Consider the following 7,037-nt stretch of genomic DNA (forward strand, 5'->3'; position numbering starts at 1 on the left):
AAGTTCGTGAGTTCCGATCTGCGCGAGTTTGTTGAAGTGGTGACGTCACATCCCGTCACGGTCACCACTTTCCAATTTCGGTCCAGATCAACTCGAAGTTCTTCGTGCGCGTTCGTCTGTTTTTCGAAACAGTGATGACGAGTAGTGTTATATATATGTAACCGTGTGCCGAAACACTACGATCACCTCGGGAAGCGAAGTGCAATCAAACAGGATTGAAAATGTTAGGGCTAATTTCTTAGCCCTATAAAAACTGTTATGCAAACCCGAAGGTTTCCATGAACATACAGACAATCGGAAACCACCAGACCCCATCACAATTTGTCAAACAGAACTCTACAACCCACAGGTGTTGACTTTAAAGGCCAACAACCCGGGTGCAGAGTCCGTTGTGAAAGGAGCGGTAGCCTCCCCTATCACAATCGCCCCCGTTTGAAATGAACTTCGTCCCGAAGTTCCGAACCGGGAGACCACTGTCCATCCTAAGTTCGCAGAATGGGAACAGCACGAAAATGTTCAGTGGTCATATTATGCCATTACCTGAACATATCATGCCGAGTCCCATCCCTGCTCGCAAGCGCCAGATGTAACCGTGTGCCGAAACACTACGATCACCTCGGGAAGCGAAGTGCAATCAAACACTGAGGATTGAAAATGTTAGGGCTAATTTCTTAGCCCTATAAAAACTGTTATGCAAACCCGAAGGTTTCCATAAACATACAGACAATCGGAAACCACCAGACCCCATCACAAACAGAACTCTACAAACCACAGGTGTTGACTTTAAAGGCCAACAACCCGGGTGCAGAGTCCGTTGTGAAAGGAGCGGTAGCCTCCCCTGTCACATATATGACGAGTATTTTTTATCGGAATATTCCAGACATCTGAATATGCTGGGTACACACGCAACACTGACAATTTTTTTTCGATTTTTAGATTCATTCCTGTAAAATCTCCCAACTCCAAAACAACAAGAGGCGAAGCCTTCAAGGCTCACGTAAGAAATCGACAAACAGTAACACAAATTCAATCACTCCGTCACACACACACACACACACACACACACACACACACACACACACACACACACACACACACACACACACACAGTAAGCATAGGTGAAACTGTGCAAGAAAGCGAGACCCTGGATCTGTCAACTATAGTCTCGGCCCGCTCACAATAAGAATGACCGAGACTTTCAGTAATTCCTTTGCGTGACGTCTAACCCTCTTACGTCATAATGTGACGTCTTCAAATAGTTTCTATCACACACGTCAAACACTTTTGACCGAGACGTAATCTTCTTATGCGAGCTTTATCCATAGACTCGGAAATGTTAAAGTTTCTATCACACACACACGCACGCACGCACGCACGCACGCACGCACAGACAGACAAAGTTTATCATCGCATAGGCTACACTTACGTGAGCCAAAAAGGCCTAGTGGAAACAAGTGTCTTGTGCAAGAGAGATCAAGGGAGATAATTGGCAGGATATGTCGCCCGTCGACTCAAGTTCTGAGTTTTGTGTGGGTATCCGTGTTCATGCACTAGGCCTCCAAAATGAACAGTTTACAGATGCACAGTCCACAGAAGCGTGGTAAAGATATTAAACTTTAACACTGCGCACATAAAACATATTTTTAACATTATGAAAAGGACTAAAAGTACTCGCGAAGATTGCTGATTGAGGTTCGTCAAACACGCCTTTTTCACCACGCAGATCCCGGTCTTCGGCAAGCAGTGGTGGGCGAGAAAAACCAAGCGCATGCGCATTGAGGCACAAAGTTAAAAATAGAGAGGAAATCCCCACCACCGACGAATGTTCGTCTGACGAAGGTTGAATCTGGATGTACGATAGAAGCAGAGACATACATGTCTCTGATAGAAGTCAGGGTCTACAATTATTTTTTTGCGCAGTCATCACACGCACATGATGTCACAAGGCAGTCTGCGTATAAATGAAAATGGTTCGCTGTGTGCGGATATCAGATCCGATAATAACACGCAGTGTCACACCAGGGGCGGACGAGGGGGGGGGGGGGGGGGGGGGATTTCTGGGGTTTCCGGACCCCCCCCCCCCCCCCAGCCAAAAAATATAAATATTTGTATGGTGCATTTCTTTATTTTACATTGAGTTTCAATTTTTTGGGTATTAATCAGTGACAAAATCTGCTGCCTGAAACTGGTAATGATCATCCTCAGAATGCACCAGATTGCACCATTTAGCATCCTTTTCCGGGGGCGCATGCCGGACCCCCCTAGAAGCTTCGCGCCTTCACACCCATATCTTCACAATATACTGACGAAGGTTGAATCTGGATGTACGATAGAAGTCAGGGTCTACAATTATTTTTTTGCGCAGTCATCACACGCACATGACGTCACAAGGCAGTCCGCGTATAAATGAAACAAAATGGTTCGCTGTGTGCGGATATCAGATCCAATAATAACACGCAGTGTCACACCAGGGGCGGACGAGGGGGGGGGGGGGGATTTCTGGGGTTTCCGGACCCCCCCCCCCCCCCCCCCCCCCCAGCCCAAAAATATAAATATTTGTATGGTGCATTTCTTTATTTTACATTGAGTTTCAATTTTTGGGGTATTAATCAGTGACAAAATCTGCTGCCCGAAACTGGTAATGATCATCCTCAGAATGCACCAGATTGCACCATTTAGCATCCTTTTCCGGGGGCGCATGCCGGACCCCCCTAGAAGCTTCGCGCCTTCACACCCATATCTTCACAATATACTTGTGGAAACCCCCCCCCCCCCCCCCCCCCCCCCCCCCATGAAATGAACTGATCCGCCCCTGCACACCGTATACCGTGTTGCACTAGGCAAATCTATCCGAAGCGGTTGCACCCGAAGGGAGACACGCGACGTAAGTTCTGCACAAAATCACCTGTAATTCCTCACAAATGACATTACCATCACTTTCTTTCTTTCTTTATTTGGCGTTAAACGTCGTTTTCAACCACGAAAGTTATATCGCGACGGGGGAAGGGGGAGATGGGTTAGAGCCACTTGTCAATTGTTTCTTGTTCACAAAAGCACTAATCAAAAATTTGCTCCAGGGGCTTGTAACGTAGTACAATGTATTACCTTACTGGAAGAATGCGAGTTTCCAGTACAAAGGACTTAACATTTCTTACATACTGCTTGACTAAAATATTTACAAAAATTGACTATATTCTATACAAGAAACACTTAAACAAGGGTAAAAAGAGAAACAGAATCCGTTAGTCGCCTCTTACGACATGCTGGGGAGCATCGGGTAAATTCTTCCCCCGAACCCCCCGCGGGGGGTATTATCATCACAAAACTATTGTTTGCCTAAGGTGTCATAGCATCATATCATCGATGTGTTTCATTGCTTCAATGTGTTTGTGAACGTTGGCCTTCAAGTAATTACACATTTCAAGCGCATTATGTGCACATTTTGACTTTCCGCAGTTACTCGGGAAAATTTAAGCACATGAGAAAGGCTAGACGCGATTGTAATGTGATCTATGGTCATTTCTTGACATCTGGGTCAGATGGTATGAATTAAAGTGGTACAGGAGCGTCATATTTAATGAATCTGTGAAGACATTCAAAGATTTGTCGGTTGCGCATCTCCGAAGTCTCTCTGGTTTTTTTGGTTGCACACCCCCGAAGGCGAAGTAATCGGTTGCACACCGTCGACGATATTTCAAAGAAATAAACAGGAATCTATTTGTGTCCACCTCTGGGTATGTTCCAAATTGGTATGGAAAATCATATATCTGCTTGTCTGTGCCGATTTGGTGTACACAATATATATATATCTCTCTCTATCTATATCTTTCTCTATCTTTCTCTCTCTCTCTCTCTCTCTCTCTCTCTCTCTCTCTCTCTCTCTCTCTCTCTCTCTCTCTCTCTCTCTCTCTCTCTCTCTAAAGAATAAAGAATTGTCATTGTCATTCTCTCTCTCTCTCTCTCTCTCTCTCTCTCTCTCTCTCTCTCTCTCTCTCTCTCTCTCTCTCTCTCTCTCTCTCTCTCTCTCTGTGTCTCTGTCTCCGGAAGGTAAACAGGCTGTGTTTCCACCACTTCTTCGGCGCTGATCTCAAGGTAGTTGTCGGGAGTCACAGCTGATATATCTCCATCTGCAATTACAAGACGGAAATTGTGGCTAAAAGAGTGAGTAAAAGCTGAAATTATTTTTCTCATGGTGTTTCGATGCCAATGTATAGCAGGGTGCGTATCGCTAGCGCTACGTGTCCTTTGTCCTACGTGTCATTTGTGCAACGTGCCGATATCGCTACGTTGATTAGTGCTACAAATAATTTGTCTATGAGTCGCTATCATTCGTTCATTATCACTACGTGTCGACAGCACTACATCTTTTAGCGCCACGTGTCATTATCGCTACGTGTCAATACCACTACTTACTGAAGACTCTCTTTCTCATTTTTTCTCTCGCTCTCACTTCTTTTGGTTTGTGTGTGTATATGTATGTCTGTGTATGTGTGTGCGTGTGTGTGTGTGTCTGTTTCAATGTGTGTGTGGGTGTGTGTGTGACTGTGTGTGCGTGTGTGTTTGTGTGTGTGTGTGTGTGTGTGTGTGTGTGTGTGTGTGTGTGTGTGCTTTGTCAATTTCAAGGTCATAGCGGGGTCACGTTTGGTTCAAAATTTGGAACATTTTCATTTCGTCAATGCGTTTACAGCACGAGCTGTGAAAATACACACATTTCTAGAGTATGTTGTCCTTTACACTGTCGAGTCTTTATAAAGTCTTGTTGAAAACGCCAAGCGTCAAGGTCATAGCGGGGTCTTGTTGAGGTCAAACATATATATGTGTCATTGAGGTTATCTCGCATGTTTTTGAAGCTAGGGCGTTGAAACTTGGCACACTACCAAAGTTTGATGACCCCCAGGTATAATGCAAGTCACATCAAACCTCCTCAAATTTCAAGGTCACAGCAAGATTACAGTTTTTTTCCAACCTGGACAATTGTCATAATCTTGCATGTTTTACACACTTTCAGGATTTGTTAATGTTTGCTCAATTTCATGGTCACAGCAGTGTCCCATCTGGGTCAAAATTTGGAAAATTATTAAATTCTTCCCACGCGTTTTATAGTGTATGATGTTCTCCACGCATGGTGAAAGTCTGGTTGATAAAAGTCAAACGTCAAGGTCACAGCGGGATTGCGTTGAGGTCCATAATATAAATTTGTCATTTTCACTAATGCCTTCTAGTAATACCTCTGAAACGTCACAGGCTCCAAAGGTTTGATGCTGTTTGGTTTATGATAAAAGTGATGCCAATTTTCATGATACGTGAAGCTTTCAGAGGGGTCAATTTGGAGTCACACAAACAGAGAAAATCTTTATGCGACTCACTTTTTGCCATAAGGAATATGGATAAGAACCAAACTATCTGCTGCTCTAGCTCACTTGACATTAAAGAAAGTGACTATTTGATAATTGTTGATCCGAACTCAAATCTGTTGTGACCTAGTAATATAACCAGGATCAACCAGACAAGATTTCGATGTCCAGAAGCTGTCAAACCTCGAAACAGTTGTAAGTATCCAAGATTTAAGCACCATACACTTTTCAAACAATATTTTTGCTTTGTTACAGAAAATTGACCACACTGTGACCGTGAAACTTGAAACAGATCAACTAGACTTTGGTTTCGGTATGAAAAGAAATTTAATAACGTTACATTTTTTACCCAAACCATACCCCTACTAACACTTTGAAATTTGACTAAGGTCGACCAGACTTGGTTCATGTTTGAAGGTCATCGAATCCAGGGGGCGGATCAGTTGCTTTGTAAGGGGGGGGGGGGGGGGGCACTTTGAATCGAAAGTGAATGTGATTGGCGCGAAGCGCCCGAATTTGCTAGGGGGGTCCGGGGGCATGCCCCCCCCGGAAATTTTTTTTGCCCAAAGAAGCAATCTGGTGCCATTTGAACTTAGAAATGGTCATAGAATCAGCATAGAAAAATCTTTTTTTTTCTTCTTTTTTTTTTTCGGGGGGGGGGGGCACGTGACCCCTGTGCCCCCCCCCCCCCCTCGTCCGCCCCTGGAATCCTATATAGAAGCGAGTGAGAAGTCAATGGTCTAGCTTTTAAAACCTTGTTTGAGATGTTATCAAAATATTCAAACCTCTCCTCTCTTCGCTCTGCAACAGATACCAATGTACTTAGTAAACCAAAAAGAAACAGAAAATCAACTAACTATGGATTTGAGAGATCCTTCAGGTACCAGGGACCTCTTGTCTGGGAGAAAATCCCCCGGAGCATTAGGGATTCCCAGTCACCATCTGCCTTTAGAACAGCCCTCAAAACACACATGTTTAAGTTAGACCTCTGAAGGAGATCCCATGATCGGTGAGTCATCGGCGCTGCCACGTGTATTATCTACTAAAGTGTGGCGTTCATGAGGATGTGTATGTGCCTGTGTGTGTTGTACTAGAATAACGTATGCGTACATGGAATGACATTGCGGGTTACCTGAACATTGACAATGACGAAAGAAAGATTGTGTGTGTGTGTGTGTGTGTGTGTGCGCGCGCGCGCGCGTGTGTGTGTGTGTGTGTGCGCGTGTGTGTGCGTGCGTGTGTGGGTGTGTGTGACCATGTTTGAATTTATTCGGATTTAGTTCTCTTTCCTTGTTTGTATTATGATTGTGTAAGTGTAAAGCGCTCTGGGCTCGTCACCACGAGGTTTACGCGCTATATAAGTAATCGTTATTATTATTATTATTATTATTATTATTATTATTAAGAAATTGATAATTTTCCATATTTTGATTCGAACATCACTCTTGACATTTCACAAACGTCAACCAGACTATGGTCACGTCGGAAGGGTAATCCAACCCTAGAAATGTTTAAAGTGTAAACTCTAGTTTTAAAAATGTTCAAAACATTGATAATTTTCCATTTTAAGATCCTAAATTGACCCTGTTGTGACCCTGAAATTTGACTTTGGTCAACCAGACTTGGGTCATGTGTTGAAGAGCTCAAGCTCTAGAGTCTACAAAGATGCACATGTGTTTAAG

Source organism: Littorina saxatilis, linkage group LG3 (genome assembly GCF_037325665.1).
Source record: "Littorina saxatilis isolate snail1 linkage group LG3, US_GU_Lsax_2.0, whole genome shotgun sequence".
Lineage (NCBI taxonomy): Eukaryota > Metazoa > Mollusca > Gastropoda > Littorinimorpha > Littorinidae > Littorina > Littorina saxatilis.